At 43.4% G+C, this 17,223-nt stretch overlaps 2 protein-coding genes across 3 annotated transcripts in view; one reads left to right on the top strand and one right to left on the bottom strand.

Annotated features, from left to right (window-relative positions):
• Positions 1-17,223, top strand: part of SAP30 (Sin3A associated protein 30) — a 137,049-nt gene that overhangs the window by 76,445 nt on the left and 43,381 nt on the right. The gene's annotated exons all lie outside the window — the stretch shown is intronic.
• LOC146396499 (uncharacterized) overlaps positions 10,258-17,223 on the bottom strand; it is a 134,545-nt gene continuing 127,579 nt past the window's right edge. For both annotated transcript variants that reach the window (XM_084994781.1, XM_084994768.1), the window contains one exon: positions 10,258-14,702. The gene's annotated coding sequence lies outside the window, so the exon portion shown is untranslated. The remainder of the gene's footprint in view (positions 14,703-17,223) is intronic.

The following is a 17,223-nucleotide window of genomic DNA, read 5'->3' as shown; positions in this document are numbered from 1 at the left end:
CCTTGTGATTTTTTGTTTTTTGTTTTGGTAGAAGCTGGACATTTGAATCGATACAATGGTAACTCTGGAAATCATATTCTTTCTCTTCCTCCAGGATTTGCTTTGTTTTGATATTGTGCTTGTTTATTGTTTTTGTTTTTCAATTATGTAGACTGGCTTATTGTTGAGGGTCAGTCTCAGGCGTAAACTTAGGATATTCTTAGGTCTTTTTTGAACCTTTCCCTGGGCATTACCAGTCACTTTCTAACTTTCCCTATATATGTAGTCATCTTTTAATGTCGTAGTCTTTAATGTCAGACTACCAGAAAGGGGGAGGGGACCCAAAGTGGTTTAAAAATGGCACTGGTGGTAGTTCCCTGGTGGTCCAGTGGTTAGAATTCCCAAGTTTCACTGCTTTGACCCAGGTTTAATCCCTGGTCTGGGAACTGAGATCCCACATCAAGCCACTGCATGCTGGGGGGTGGTGGGTGGGAAAACAAAATATTGGCCTTTTAAATCTCCTGAATGGTACTTCAGCCAGATGAGGAGGGACTTGCATTAGCAGGGAAGTGCAACAGAAATGGCCACTGCACCCCGTGATCAGAACACAGATCTCTGCTCTGTGCCCCAGTGATCAGAGCACAAATCATGGTTTGGAGGACAGGTCCTTTTTGGCATCCTGGCTCATGCAGGCTGGGGGCACAGCTGCCTGCCATGGGGGTGGGGTCGCCACTCTGTGCTGAGAGCTGAAATTGGCCAAAATCAACTGTCCAAGTCTTCCCCTGCACATGGCAAGCCTTCGGTAAACTGTCCAAACTTCCACAAGAGTTACATCAGGCCAGCTCTGCCGGTGCAATTGTTGTGTAGTAGGGGAGACAGATTCCTGGGGACCCCTACTCCACCATCTTTCCAGAACCCTCCAGGATTTTAAAAAACAGATTTCCTTTTTTAAAAAGAGCACTGTTACGGTCACAGAAAAAATTAAGTGAAAGGTATAGAGATTTCCCATGTATCCCCTGTCTCCAATTGCAAGAGAGAAATGTCTCTGGATTTTATTTGATTTATTTTTTATTTTTATTTTTTGTCTTTTTAGGGCCACACCCATGGTATGTGGAGGTTCCTAGGCTAGGGGTCAAATTGGAGCTACAGCTGCCAGCCTACACCACAGCCACAGCAACACCAGATCCGAACCATGTCTTCGACCTATAACCACAGCTCATGGCAAGGCCAGATCCTTAACCCACTGAGTGAGGCCAGGGATTGAACCTGTGTCTTCATGTATGCTAGTCAGGTTTGTTTCCGCTGAACCACAACGGGAACACCATCTCTGGATTTTAAAGTTGCCATTGGTAACATCATGTTTAAGGAAACATTTCTTGAGAAAAGGCCAGGTGTCATATTGGAACATTTCAGTGCTCTCCACAGCAGGACGTCTGGCCCTTTTAGGACCAATACTCATGCCCCAGGGGTTTCTCAGTTCCTAAGAGGGAGGACCCCCTCCTGGGTCCTTCAGGGTGTACATGTGAGATGCAGGAATAACAGTCACACTGCTGCCTGAAGTCACGTGGTTTCTGTCAGTGGCCTTGACATTTCCCTTCTTAGCCAGGAGTCATCTTTCATAATGACCTATCCTCCTTGAAGCCTCTTCATGTAAATAGTTGCCACGTTCTAGAGATTCTGTCACTGCAGCATCTTACTCATCTTTATGCTCACTCCCAATGCCCTCTTTCAAACCCATGTACCTGGGTTCCGTTCTGTCGATAAGAGTCTCCTAACCAATTCTCCCCCTTGCCAGACGCTTCTTGTTCCCATCACTTCACCGCTAGATGTCACATCCTAGAGCACAGTTCCAATTCTCTTATACTTCTGCTCAAAAAAAGAGACGCTCCCCTCTTCCAAAATCAAACTTAGAAACTGTCTGGGGTAGTCACCAACTTCCTGGAGTCCTTCCCGATGCCTCAGGTCCTAGGACGAGGGTGCTCATTTTATGTTTTGGGTGCCGTTTCCCCAAAGCGGTACTTTCTGAGGAACTGTCAGAGTTCTGTTTTATAACAATCTATAAGAGGAAAGTAGGAGTAACAGTCCAGAGCCCTGGAATCTTATCCACGGAAAAACCTTTGTCCTTTTCCATTATGTTGTCGTCTAGTGCCACCTGGTGTTAGAACAAAACAGAGGCTCTAGAGAAAAAGCAAGTGGAGGATCTTCAGCCCTGGAAAGGAACCTTAGAGATGACTTAGACAAATGCCTCATTTTATAGATCAGTAATGATTCCAGGATGTAGAGGAAGAACTAAATTTCGATTTCTCCAGTCCCGGGCGCCTCATTTTCCAACACACCCCTCCCCACCGCCTCCCCCCAGTCGCCTCTTAAGCCTCCAAAAGAATTTGACTGGAGTGATGAACTACCTTTGGAAGTGGACAAAAAGAGGATACTAACCTTTATTGATCCCTTGTTATAAGCCAGTTCTTGTGCTAAATGCATTTACAAATATCTCATTTATTCCTGTAGTCTGTTCTTAATTCTTGTTTCACAGATGTACAAGGTCAGTTTCAGAGAGGTTGGGTAATTCTGCAGTTGCACTGTTTATGTGCAATCATCCATCCTCTCCTTGCCTTTGCCTGTGTCTGGGCCAGATACACCCTCCCCTGCCGCCTCCCCACCCCCAACTTGGGCTTGGCCAATTCAATTTTCTTTGGTCAATAGAATATGAATGAACTTGCTTTGTGCCACGCAGAAGCTTTAAATTCTTTGCTCTGATTAGATGCATTCTTGCCCTGACCTCCTCTTTGGGGACAATATGCCTGAGAGTGTGGTTATCCTTTCAGCCCTGTTCCTGGGATGGGACCAGAATATCGAGCCCATCAGAGTCACAGCCGACCTGTGGTTGGCCTGCAGCCCACGTGAAACATAGAAAAAAATAAGTATTTGGCTCTTAAGTCACTGAGAATTTGGGGTTATTTTTTGCTACAGCAAAAGCTGTCCCACACGGGATTTGAACACAAGTCTGAATGACTCCAAAATCACTTTGGAAACTGTGGAAACCCTGCTCTCAGGATGAGATCTGATTTAACTAATTTGAGTACCTACCTGTTAGGTCTTAAGTTTCTAAGGTTCTCACCTCCTTGGAGTCTTTGCTTAATTCTCCCCTCCTCAACAACACTTATCTTGAGGATCCAATTTAATTCTGCAACCTGCTTCTTCAGCCCCACCTCCTTGGGTGCTTTTGATTCCCTTTCTTTTGATTCACTTTTTCCTCTTTTTAAAGGCAGTCATTACCTTCCAAAATATCTACAATCAACTTATTTATAATGCATATCCTTTCATTGCTGCCCAGCTGAATTTTAAGAGGGAAGGGTTTTTTGGTCTGTCTTCTTTGTCATTCCTTAAACAGTGCCTGGCCCATCCTAGGTGCTAAAAAGTATTGTTAAATGAATGAATGACTGAAAAAACTTCTGAAATAATGATAGCTGTTGTATTTCAGTAGCCTGGCCAGTAGAGGTCATAGATGAGTTCTGTAAAGGTCTTGGACCTGCAAGTATTTATTTAATGTCTGTGTTGACGCAAGTGTGTGTTTGCTCTGGAGGTCTCAGGTGTTAGTGTGGATTGCCACATGGCAGTCAGTGATCACTTTGGTGGTGGCATTTGGCATATATCATGAAAACTGCTGAAAGTTAGAACTTCATGCTGCTTCAGATTTCTTTCTCTTCCTTCTATGACCTAGTCTTGGGAGCAAAAAAAAAAAAAAAAAAAAAAAAAAGGGCAAATGGGATGCAAGATGGGACAAAGTGTTGGCTTTAAGTTTCTGTCTATATAGAAATTGCTTGTAAATAAAAGTTAAATTCAGTCAAACAATGAGCGAGGATAGTAAATGCTTGTTCTCAGTTGCAAAGCTGTTTGCCTAGATGAATGACACAACCTCCCAAAAGTGTGTGCGTGTGTGTGTGTGTGTGTGTGTGTGTGTTTACTGATATAGCCTATCAACGCTGCACTTCACTGACCTTCTCTCCCCTTTTACAACAAAGCATGGCAAGCCAAGAATCACAAGGCAGAACTCTGCCTGCATGTGGTTTATTCCCCCTGGTTCAGTGGCCCCTGCCTAATGTCACAGAGGGAGGGTTTAAAGGAATGATGACCCTAGTTTGTAAGCAAACCATTTTCTTTTGATTGCATGTGGGTTTTGATTGATCGATGAGTTCAAGGGTAAATTTTTCAGAAGGAAGGAAATGTAATTGCACTGGTTGTCTCCCACATGTCAGACCCTGTGCTAAGTGCTTTTACACGGCATCTCATGCACCCCCTGAAGTGAACAGTGCGGAAGATAGCACCTAGAACTTAGCAGAAGCTCAGAAACTACTGAGTCAGTGACTGTTGGGAAAAGGGTCTGTTTCTTTGTTTTGTTTTGGTGTGTTTGGGGGGATTGATTTGTTTTATTTCCTCAACAGAACTAAATCCAATTGAAACCCCAGATAAGGGGTGTTGATGTTTATTCTGACATGTATCCATTTACTGGGCACTGAAAAAGTATGCCCAGACTGTGGTTCCTTTCGAGAGACACTGAAAGGTAGGTTTGGATGAAGACCTCAATGGAACAGATGTTCATTCTGGTCCTGCCATGAAACTGACCTTCCTTTTAGAGTCTGTACCAGGAAAATCATAATCACATGACTCCTACCTTTTCTCCTTGATATGTGTCATGAGATAAATGTGAAATGCCCTATTTGACAGGTTTTGTGGTGAATCATTGGGGAAGTTAGCCAATAAGTGGGGGGTTAGTGAACATTTTTTGTGGTGGTCCTTGCAGAGGGAGTGTGACCAAGTCACAGACTCCAACCTGCAGCACAGGTTGTTCTGTCTTTGTTTCCATTGGTGGATGAACAAACAGGACAGTTGTGCCAGTATCGTACCACCCACACCTCTCCTGTCCCTGTGGGCAGGGTGGACTTGCAGATGGAAGAACTCCATTGCATTGGAAGGTCAGACATGATGGTTTTCTTGAAATTTATGTTGACAACCAACCAACTAACACAGTTCTATTCTGTCATGAGGCTCATGGCCAGGTAAATGCAAGTGTAAGATTCTCCAGTGTGATGATGTAAAAGAGCATGCAGGAGTTCCCTTGTGGCTTAGTGGATGAAGCACCTGACATATTATCTGTGAGGATGTGGGTTCCATCCCTGGCCTTGCTCTGTGGGTTAAGGATCTGGCATTGCTGCATGCTTCGACATAGGTCAGAGATGTGGCTCGGATCTGGCTTTGCTGTGGCTCTGGCGTAGGCCGGCAGCTGCAGCTCCGATTTGACCTCTGGCCCGGGAATCTCCATATGCTGCGGTTGCTGCCCTAAAAAGAGAACACACCAACTACTCAAAACTATTTTTAGGGTGGGGCAGGTCGGGAGAGAGGATGGGGACCAGCGGCCATGGGGAAGCGCCCCCCCAGGAGTTTATGGAGGTGCGTGTGTCTTAGGACTTCTTTCCTCCCCCTTTTCCTCCTCTTCTGTGCTTAGAGCGTCCGTTGACTATTGGGCGTGTGATCTGTTCATTGAAAGCATAATCAGTGTACAGAATGTACAGATGCCAAGTGTGCAAGAACAAATTAGAGGTTCTTAGTCAAATCCAAACATACATATACTCGATAATGGCTTTGGCTGAAATGTATTTTTATGTTTTATAGCATGTTCCCATTTGCCCGTGGTTAGCAGAGATTAAGCTTGCCAAGCTTTAATGTGGTACGAATGCCATGTTCAAGGCAAAGCAAGTGGACTGTTATAAGATCTGGCAAATCTAAAGCATTATCAACAGCTGTGGTTTTCAAATGCTCTGTGAGACTGGAAAAATAAAGCACATGTGCATTTAGAGGGGGCATTAACCCTTCCGTTAATTTTTTAAAAATATAACTTGCGGTCACTGGTAGTTTCATATAGTTTTATAGTTACAGTCAACTTCTGATTGCATGTGATAATGGCCAGAAGGCACAAATTGATTACGTCCCTAATTAGTTAATTAATTAAGGATTTATTGAGAGACTGCTGTGTTCAGGGACATACACTTGGGGCTGACTGTAGCCAATCATGTCACACCCCCTCCCCATCCACGCTTTTTGCCAGACTTGCCATGCGTATAAGCGTTAATACGAATTTCACCTCTTTTCATTTATCTCCATTAAAGGACACGTCTTTAGAAATAAAAAAGATCCAAAGGAAGGAGAATTGTCATAAGGATAACAGAAAGACAGTGATTCTAAATTGTTAAGCAATCGACCTTTATATAGCCAGGTTCTGAGGTATGGTTCCAAGTGTCTGATGTCAAATGTCAACCCATGATTAGTTCAAACTAGGAGAAGCTGTTAGGGAAAAGCTTGAGCATATCATGAAAACTTTCCATGTCTGAGGACACCATGAATGGCTTATTTAGCTGTGCTCTGTGGTGTTCCGTACCATAAGCATTTAGCTATTTGGTTTTATGTCTCATTTCTTTCTTTCTTTTTTTTTTTTTCTTTTGGTCTTATATACCTTTTATTTTATTTTTTATGATTTTTATTTTCTCCACTATAGTTGATCTACAGTGCTCTATCAACCTTCACTGCACCACAGAGTGACCCAACCACACCCACATACATATACATTCCCTTAACAAGGTGAAAATTTTCTCTTCTTCTCAAGAAGGCAAAACAGTGATTTAAAAGTTTACAAGGTTGGAGTTCCCGTCGTGGCGCAGTGGTTAACGAATCCGACTAGGAACCATGAGGTTGCGGGTTCGGTCCCTGCCCTTGCTCAGTGGGTTAACGATCCGGCGTTGCCGTGAGCTGTGGTGTAGGTTGCAGATGCGACTCGGATCCCATGTTGCTGTGGCTCTGGCGTAGGCCGGTGGCTACAGCTCCGATTCAACCCCTAGCCTGGGAACCTCCATATGCCTCGGGAGCGGCCCAAGAAATAGCAACAACAACAACAACAACAACAAAAAGACAAAAGACCAAAAAAAAAAAAAAATTAAAAAAAAAAAAAAAATAAAAGTTTACAAGGTTGGAGTTCCCGTCGTTGGCGCAGCAGAAATGAATCCGACTAGGAATCATGAGGTTGCGGGTTCCCTGGCCTCTCTCAGTGGGTAAAGGATCCAGTGTTGCCCCGAGCTGTGGTGTAGATTGCAGATGTGGCTTGAATCTGGCATTGTGGTGGCTGTGGCCTAGGGCACCAGCTACAGCTCCAATTCAACCCCTCGCCTGGGAACCTCTGTATGCCCTGGGTGCAGCTCTAAAAAAAAAAGAAGTTACAGAGTAGCAGTTCACTCTTTACAAAGAGATATCTCCATTTTGTGTAACATGTCACTAAAAAATTACACATATTAGCTGCTTCTTCCACCAACCCAAGGTAGCATCCTTAAAGCAAGTGACGTAGACGTTGGAACGGTCAGGAGATACATGACCAGCACAGAGTATTGCTCTATCCTTTTTTTTTTTTTTTTTTTTTTTTTGTCTTTTTGCCATTTCTCGGGCCACTCCCGCGGCATATGGAGGTTCCCAGGCTAGGGGTCCAATCGGAGCTGTAGCCGCCGGCCTACACCACAGCCACAGCAACGCAGGATCCGAGCCGCGTCTGCAACCTACACCACAGCTCACGGCATCGCCGGATCCTCAACCCACTGAGCAAGGCCAGGGATCAAACCCGCAACCCCATGGTTACTAGTCGGATTCGCCAACCACTGCGCCACGACGGGAACTCCACAGAGCATTTCTCTAAAGAGTGGCTGATATGGGGCCCACCTTCCTGACCATCGATATTCAAGGCCATACTTTGCTTACCCTGAGCCTAAGGAATGTGTGAAGCTCATCACACCGAGTGACTTCACAGAGCAGAAGAGCTGCCATGTAGAAATCATCAGCCATCATCTGTTTCTGCCAATTTTCCCTGTTCTTCTGCCAATCATCAGAAAGCAAATTACATGTATACTTTATGAGTCCAGCGCCAATGGAAATTTGTTGCTGTGGAAATACTTGCATGGGTCTGTGACATCAAGTCAACCCATAAATAAAAGTATATTTTAGAATGTAGAATTATCAGTGAGTTGCCCATTTCATGACCACCATTTTGACTGACCTTTTGTTTTGTTTTGTTTTTGTTTGGGGGACATTCTTTCCAATTTCAGAAAGATTTCTCATTACTAACTGTGAGGGTTTAGCGTAAACTCAGAAGGCATATGCTATTCAAAAATATCATCATATGCTTTTCTTGAGTTCCATTCAACAGCCAAGGACTTCTCTGCTTGTTTTCATTGGTAGCTGGCTTCCCAGCAGTTTTCCAGGACAGTAATATGATTTCATTCCACTTCATTTAAAAGACATCCATTTCTGTGTCTCTCACACTTCCATTTGGCCAATTCCTGCTTCCCCCACTCCCCTCTCCTCCTTCCATACTTGTGTCTCCAGCCTTGGTCCTTTGTGCATTTAGAGCTCTGTGCTCATTTTTTTTTTAACTCAATGAATTTTATTATAATTGTACAACCATCATCACAACCCAGTTTTACAGCATTTCCATCCCAAATCCCCAGCCCATCCTTCCCCACCCCCAACCTGTCTCCTTTGGTAACCATAAGTTTTTCAAAGTCTGTGAGTCAGTTTCTGTTCTGCAAAGTTCATTGTACCCTTTTTTTAGATTCCACAGATAAGCGATAGCATGTGATGTTTGTGTCTCACTGTCTAAGTTCACTAAGCATGATAATTTCTAGGTCCACCCATGTTGTAGTAAATGCTATTATTTCATTCCTTTTTTATGGCTGAGTAATAGTCCACTGTATATATGTACCACATCTTCTTTATCCACTCCTCTGTCAATGGACATTTAGCTTTCTTCCATGTCTTGGCTATTGTGAATAGCGCTGCTGTGAACATTGGGGTGCATGTATCTTTTTGAGCCATGGTTTTCCTTGGATAGAGAGCTTTCTACTCTTTTATCCCATTGGCCCAAGGCCTGATGAGATGCACAAGAAGGCTGGCTTTTGGACCTTCATTCCTTAAACCAGCATGTCTCACCAATCTTTTTCATTTTATAATAACTTATTTTATGGAGCTATCGTTGATTTACAGTGTTGTGTTAATTTCTGCTCCACAGTGATTCACTTATACATATGTACCTTCTTTTTCATATTCTTTTCCATTATGGCTTATCATAGAACACTGAATATAATTCCTTGTGCTTTACATAGGACCTTGTTTACCCATTCTGTATATACTAGTTTACATCTGCTAATCCCAAACTCCCAGTCCATCCCTCCCCCACTCCCCTTGGCCACAATAACCAAGTACCACAAACTGGGTGCCTTAAACAACAGCAGTGTGTTGTCTCAGAGTCTGGAGGATGGAGGTTTGGGATCAAGGTATTGTCATGGCTTGTCCCTTCTGAGGTTGGAGGGAGAATTTGCACAGGTCTCTCCTCAGGTTGTAGATGGCAGTCTATCCACATGGTGTTTTTCCTAGATGTGTGTCTCTGTGTCCAAATTTCCTCTTTTTATAAGGATACCCGTCATATTGGACTAGGGTCCCACCTAAGACCTCACTGTAACCTAATTACTCCTGCAAAGACCTATCTCCAAATAAGGTCCTACTCTGAGGTCCTGGCAGCCAGGACTCCAGTGTATCTCTTGGGGGGAATTCAGTTCAACTCACAATGGGCTTCCAAAAGAATAAAACATAGTAACTTATAGGAGGCACCTAACAGAAACCCTGGGTTCTAAGGAATAACTTAATAAACAGCAGGTGATATCATAATCATTAACAGTTTTGTCTTCCTTATTTTATTTTATTTTTTTGTCTTTTTAGGACTGTACCTGAGGCATATGGTAGTTCCCAGGCAAGGGGTCAAATCAGAGCTGCAGCTTTCAGCCTGCACCACAGCCACAGAAATGCAGGATGCAGGATTCAAGCCTCATCAGTAACCTACACCACAGCTCATGGCAACACTGGATCCTTAACCCACTGAGCAAGGCCAGGGATCGAACCCACATCCTCGTGGATACTGGTCAGATCTGTTTCTGCTGAGGCGCAATGGGAACTCTTTGTCTTCTGTTCTTTTGTGATCATCCTATGAATACACAGTTACTGTCTGGGATTAATGGATTCAGCATCTAGTGGAGAGAATGTGTAAATACCCAGACCATGTTAGTCATGAGACGCAGTTACTGAACATAAAGGACTTTGTGTGTGTGTTTGGGGTGGGAGGTAGAGAAAGCAGGAGCACAGGATAGATGGTAGAGGGAGGTGGTAGAGTTAATCATCCACACTGGCGCTGGATTGGTTAATACTCCATTTTACTTTGTTTTCAAAACACAATCAGGGAGAGACACAGAGTCAAAGCTTACCCTTGACCAATATACTCTGTGCCAGAAACAATCATAATCACGGTGTTTTTAGAGCAAAAAGGGTCATTAAAGAATCTGCCACTTGATTCTGATGACCGAACAACTCAGACTCGAACTCTTATACAATATTACTGGAAGATATTTACTAGAGCAACACTGTCAAGCTTCTGCGTGGTTTAAACACGGTGCATTTTCTGGCGTACCTTTGGTTTCAGCATCTTATTTGAAGAGACATTCTCCCTGCTGATAAAACTGGCGAGGAGAAAACTGTATTTGTTAGCTTGGAGATGTCTCGTTTGACCTTGAAGGTTTCTCTTCAGGATGTCCTCCGTGGCGCTGGGTAACCCAGACAGTGCCGTGGAATGTAACACGCAGGGCAATTATTTAGAGTCTGGTCTCCATTAAGAATAGAGCAAGAGGACATATGTTTGATTTGCAGAAGGAAGGATTTAGGCCAGATCCAAATACACTTCGCATTGGTAATCAGTAATATAGATGCCCAAGAGAGGCTAAGGAACACCTTTCCAAGAAGATCTATACAATTATGATAGATATTGCATTGTTAATAGCTTTTGAAAATCATAAGGCCTTATAAGTGTTCTATCCAGCATATGAGATTTGCATTACCCTACCCACTGTTTCAATATCACTTACTCTTTTTTTTTCTCTTACTCTTTTTTCCTAAGTAGTCCTGATTAGTTATTCTTACTATTATTATTACTATTCAATTCAATGAAATAATGTATTTTTAAAGTAGGTGGTTGAGTTTTATTAAATTTATCAAATTGAAAGTTAGTTTTGGGAGTTCCCGTTGTGGCTCAGTGGTTAACAGACCTGACTAGTATCCATGAGGACGTGGGTTCAGTCCCTGGCCATGCTCAGTGGGTTAAAGGATCCAGTGCTGCTGTGAGCTGTGATGTAGGTCACAGATGTGGCTCGGAGCTGGTGTTGCTGTGGGATAGGCTGGCAGCTACAACTCTGACTTGACCCCTAGCCTGGGAACCTCCATATGTTCTGGGTGTATCCCTAAAAAGACAAAAAAAAAAAAAAAAAGAAAGAAAGAAAGTTAATTTTGGTGCAATAAAGGCACAGTTTTATCACTTTCCCACTCAAGGATTCCCATTAAAGTCAAGCCAGAGAAAAAAAGAGGAAATGGAGAGTTTTAAACACTGTATTTAAGACCTGAATCCTGATTTTCCCAAGGAAAGCCTAGATTTCTTTGGGAATGGGGCTGTTTCTTCTTTTTTCTCAAAGCCGATTCCTAAGAACCTTTCTCTAAGGAGGCATTCTGTGCTCTGTTTTGGAGAGAGTACCAGACCTTAAGAACCATGTGAAAGATGAGCAGGAGCGGCGCTGCGGTCTCCATACTGATGGTTTCTTCTGACTGAGGCTAGGAGATACTTGCCCAAATCTTTTCACTTTGCCTAAGAAAGTATTCTCAATGTATATCTATATGGGATCAAAAGAGATGATCAAGCAAGTTCATTTTCAGAAGGGACCTCATATACAAATGAATCTTGACCAAAAAAAAAAAAAAAAAGAAAAAGAAAAGAAAAAGAAAAAAGAAAGAATGGAAAGTCTCAAAGTATAAATACATGAAAAATAACAACACAGGACTTTCATTTCTAGTAATATTTGTGATTAGATAATCTGAAAACCCTCTTACTACAAATCACTTAGCTATACTGGATAAAAATATAACAAGTATGAGGGGAGTTCCCTGGTGGTCTAGTGGTTAGGATTTGGTGCTTTCATCACTGTGGCCTTGCTTCAGTCCCTGGTCTGGGAACTGAGATCCCACATGAAGCTGTGCACACTGAGCCCCACCCCCCAAAAAGTGTGTCTTTAAGTGCTAATAAGAAAGTAAAGGAAATACTCCAGAAACTGATATTCTGACTGTTCTGGATTTATTTTTTTGCCAGTCTGGTTAACAATGTGTTTGAATTCTAATGGCTATGTAAATACAGGCAACAAATTTTGAGGTCCACAAAGGGCAGAAATATGGACCTGACAGCCTCAAATAAAGAACCTTTGAATGACTACACATCTGTGAAAGGGGAGAACTGAAAACATTTATCCCCTCCCAAAGGGAGATGAAAAGGAAACTCTTCTGATTAGCCTGACCCATTGAGGGGAAGAGATGTGAAACCCTGAGAATTTGAAAAAACCTGAGAGCTTCATGCTGCCCTCCCTCAGGTTTAGGGTTTGAATTAGTACTGTCTGGAGGGCTCAGATTCTCCAACAAAATAGTTTAAAATGCAGTCTTGGAGTTCCTGCTGTGGCTCAGTAGGTTAAGAACCTGATTAATATCCATGAGGATGCAGGTTCGATCCCTGGCCTCACTCAGTGGGTTAAGGATCCAGTGTTGCCATAAGCTGTGGCATAGGCTGCAGATGCATCTCAAATCCAGTGTTGCTGTGGCTGTGGCATAGGCCAGTGGCTGCAGCTCCAATTCAACCCCTAGCCTGGGAACTTCCATATGCCCTAAAAAAGGGAGAGAGGGAGAAAAAAAATAAAATGCAGTCTCAAGCTGATAACAATACTGGAACCCTCAATAAAAGTAAATAAAAGCCTTCTCTTGAAAGGCAGATTTTCAGCCCTGCACACAATTCCTGTAGATGAAGTCCACTCAAATGAACTCACAATTCTCAATCATAAAATACATGAAAAAAAAAGCAATCCAGAATCATCAGCAATAACAACCTGTATAATTAGACCCTAAGAATTTGAGAAAAAAATTCTAAGTACATTTAAAATTGTTAAAGACAAAAATCAAACATTGCTGAAATATTTATTTTTAGTTTTTCAAGCCTCCAGAGAGCTTAACTGGTACTCTCTCCCATAGGTTGTTTTATTTATGAAGTAACTTGGGGCCAGAGTTCTGCTGATGGGAAGAGGGCACTCCATGGGATTTGCACACCAACCTTCCTGCACATGCTGGGGTCCAATGGGTAGAAATGAACTTGGGAACATGGTAGCTGCCGGCCTTCAGTTGTGGGCTGTTGAGCAAAGGGAAATGTAAATCTGCATTCCAGCTGAAGTCAAGTTTAGACAACAGATCAATTAATTCCAAAGGGGTGGAAAAAGTGGAGCCAAGCAGAAGAAAAGCAAGACAAGGCCAGCAAATTTAGGAGGTGGAGGAGGTGTCCCTTAGACAAAAGAATACAGGTGGAAGCAGCTGTTCATAAATCACCTTCAAAGGAAGCTGTGGTTGGGAGTTGGCTTGGGGAATATTTAGACATGTTGCCTTGGCTGTGAGGTAAGGCCAGATCCAGTGAAAGAAATCTAATTTCACAAAGAGACTAAGTCAGCTGGAGTATTAATAGGAGATTTTAATCCCTGGAACTTGGGTGTATTTAACTGGGTTTGGAGTCTCCTGCCTCTGCTCCAGAAACTTCTGTCCTTTGTTAAGTGGGTGTTGGAGATAAAAAACTACCAGAGACTTGGATCAGCTTTCAAGTGAGTGGGACAGAAATGGTCCTCAGAACTAGAACAGGGCCTCAGTGTTTTAATGTGAATTTACTGTCATGTCAGGTTTGTAGGTAGCACATCATGATGAAAGGAGGTATGCTGAAGTCATGTGGTCGCTGCTTTCATCCACATGTAAGTGTTGGGAATTTTAAGATATAGAATGGAATAAGCAAATATGTAAAATCAATCCAAACTGCTTTTGCTTCAGAAATTTCCAGAGAGGACAGAGCTGTCTCCATGAACAAAATCCAACTCAAACGTAAAAGCTAAATTAGCATGACTTGATGGAGATACTTCTGTGAGATGGACACATTCTAGCTGAATAGGAATAACTTAGAGCCAGTTTTCGAGGGGCCTGGAAAATCATCAAGCAGTTGTTTTTAGTTCCTTCCATCCTTCTTCCCTCCCTCCCCTGCCCCTCATCCCCCTCCCCCACCTGCCATCCCACTCTGCATCCTGCTTGTGCCTTTTCTCTCAGCACCTGTCTTTGCAGACAAGCTTTCCACCCCTACACCTGCATCTGCTACGTGGAGAGTTTTACTGCCCTGTGCCCTGTGTTTGTGTCTCAGCCTATGTCGAGTGTTACAATCAGACACCTCTTCCAGCCTGAGGCAGGCAGGGAGGGGGCTGAAGTAATTGGAGGCCTAGAAGTGAAGGAAAGGTAAAGAGTGAAGTATCTTATCTCTTCAATAAAAATACAGCCATCCTTGCTTGATGGGATAATTTTCAAGCTACCTTGTATGTTTAAGGGCAGCAGGTACCCAGAGCTCCTTATGACGGTCTGCATGGTTTCATGGAACACTTCCCTGTTTCTCTCAAATTTTGTTGAAGCTGGTGGTCTTTGTTTTGTGGTTGGTGATTCTTGGGTTGAATGAGGAATTCTTCACAGTTTGGTGAAGGGCAGCCCTTTTATAGATATGAAAGTGCAGTAGTAAGACAATACTTTGCAGGTAGAAGTCTATTTATCTCCCTAGTTCACTTGGATATGATTTTTTTTTTTTCCTGTTAGAAACTAACAGATAAAAAAGCAGTTTGGACTTAAGTGGTACCTTTTTTAGAACAGCATTGATAACATAGATTGCATGCTCTGAGGAATGTTACATCTGAAAAATAAGGAATTCACAATAAATAAATTTAAGAAATAATTATCTCGGAGTTCCCGTCGTGGCGCAGTGGTTAACGAATCCGACTAGGAACCATGAGGTTGCGGGTTCGGTCCCTGCCCTTGCTCAGTGGGTGGACGATCCGGCGTTGCCGTGAGCTGTGGTGTAGGTTGCAGACGGGGCTCGGATGCCACGTTGCTGTGGCTCTGGCGTAGGCCGGTGGCTACAGCTCCGATTCAACCCCTAGCCTGGGAACCTCCATATGCCGCAGGAGCGGCCCAAGAAATAGCAACAACAACAACAACAATAACAACAACAACAACAAAAAAAAAGACAAAAGACAAAAAAAAAAAAAAAGAAAAAAAAAGAAATAATTATCTCAATAAAGCCAAGCAGGATCCTTTGGTGTAGGATTTCTCCAGTCCTTCAATGTGCTGGTGGCACTAGTTTCCCCAAATGTATTCAACTATCAGGAAAGCAGCCTTGGAAACAAAAGAGTTTAATGTTGATCCTGCCGGTGCAAGTTCCCCTGCTCTTTAGACCCAGAGGTTCCTCTCATGCTGTGCTCGATCACGATGCTGGTCCCCAGCCCCAGACCCTCTCTTCTCTATTCTCTTTTGTGACACAGGGGCCAACAGTCTGGAAACCATCTTTTGCTTTGGTTAGCTGGCTTCCTACAGGGCACCCAAGGAGGAGGCTGGATGGCATGAGGGAAAAAAGTTTTCCTTCTTCTCTTTTGTTTGCTGCTTCTCAGCATCAGCCTCTCAAAGGCTGTTCACTGGGCAGCAGTCAGTTGCTGTCTTCAGCCTCCCTCTATGCTCCCTGGACCTCACTGGAATCCATCCGAGGTAGTGGTGGCCCCTCCTGGTGCCCCCATGGGAGCCAGAGCCCCAGATCCAGGAGCCTCTCCTCCAAGCAGTAGTAGGCAGGGCCCTGCCCTGAGGCCTGGGAACCAGCCTGTGTGGCCCTCACTGGACTGGCTTTCAGGCCTGGTGATTCCACCTCTTCCCCAGGAGTGGAAGCTGCTTCCTCCCTGTCTCTGCATCTTAGTGTCCTGTTTTGCTTCTTTGGTCTTCCACCACCTGTAACAAATTTCCTGTATAAAAACCCCTCTGTTGAAATACCTCATGTGGTGTCTTTTTTCCTGATTGGACCTCGATGGAAAAAGAATGCCTATGAGAGCTTCCTCTGCATAGGCGTGTCTTTGGGGATGGAGGGAGGGTGTGAGAGTGGATAGAGGAAGCAGGGAGGAACAGCCTGGAATTCTTTCCTTGGACCCAAAGTAGTGTTTTTAAACCTTAGAAATTTAAATGAATTCAAAGGAATTTCATTTAGAAAACTTCCCAGCATCCCTTGAGATAATAGGAGATATTCTGGGGTCCCATTAAAATAGAATATGAATTCCTTTCTCTTCTGTTAAGTTACTCAGCAATTTGTGTAAAAGTGAAATGAAATGTCTCTTTCTGCAGGATGCTATCCACCACAACTATAAACCACAGATTAGTCATTCTAAGACAGTGAAAGGAGATACTGGGGCTTGGTAGAGAATTGGAATTGGGAGTAAAATGCAAGCAATACATTCCAAATGGAACCTCCAAAGATACATTTTATTTTTAATGTTTGGCTTTACAAAATAACTAAGTTCTAGTCCTCAAATACGGCTGATCATTAGAATCACCTAGGGAGCATTAAAATTACAGATTGTAGACACTGCACAACCAGGATTCAGACTCTCTTGCTTGGGACCCTGGAACTGGTATTTAAAAAAAAAAAAAATCATGCGATCAAGGGATTCTGATAGTTAAAAGGTTTAGGATCCTTTATATATAAACATTGTTTTTGTCTTTTGTCTTTTTAGGGTCATACCCATGGCATATGGAAGTTCCCAGGCTAGGGGTTGAATCGGAGCTGCAGCTGCCAGCCTATATCAAAGCCACAGCAAGGCCAGATCCCAGCCATGTCTGTGACCCACACCACAGCTCATGGCAACTCCAGATCCTTAACCCACTGAGTGAGGCCAGGGATTGAACCTGCTTCCTCATGGATACTAGTCAGATTCATTTCTGCTAAACCACGGCGGGAACTCCTATATAAAAATTTAAATGTTTCTACTTTTTTTTTTTTTTTTTTTTGTCTTTTGTTGTTGTTGCTATTTCTTGGGCCGCTCCCACGGCATATGGAGGTTCCCAGGCTAGGGGTCCAATCAGAGCTGTAGCCACCGGCCTACGCCAGAGCCACAGCAACGCGGGATCCCAGCCGGGTCTGCAGCCTACACCACAGCTCACGGCAACGCCAGATCGTTAACCCACTGAGCAAGGGCAGGG

The sequence above is a fragment of the Sus scrofa genome, chromosome 14, assembly GCF_054392235.1.
Source record: "Sus scrofa isolate SSC_HxYL_T2T_F1_AM1 chromosome 14, Sscrofa_HxYL_maternal_Yorkshire_Landrace_v2.0, whole genome shotgun sequence".
Taxonomy (NCBI): domain Eukaryota; kingdom Metazoa; phylum Chordata; class Mammalia; order Artiodactyla; family Suidae; genus Sus; species Sus scrofa.
Note: the sequence above shows the minus strand (reverse complement) of the source record. Positions and strands in the feature narration are given on the sequence as shown.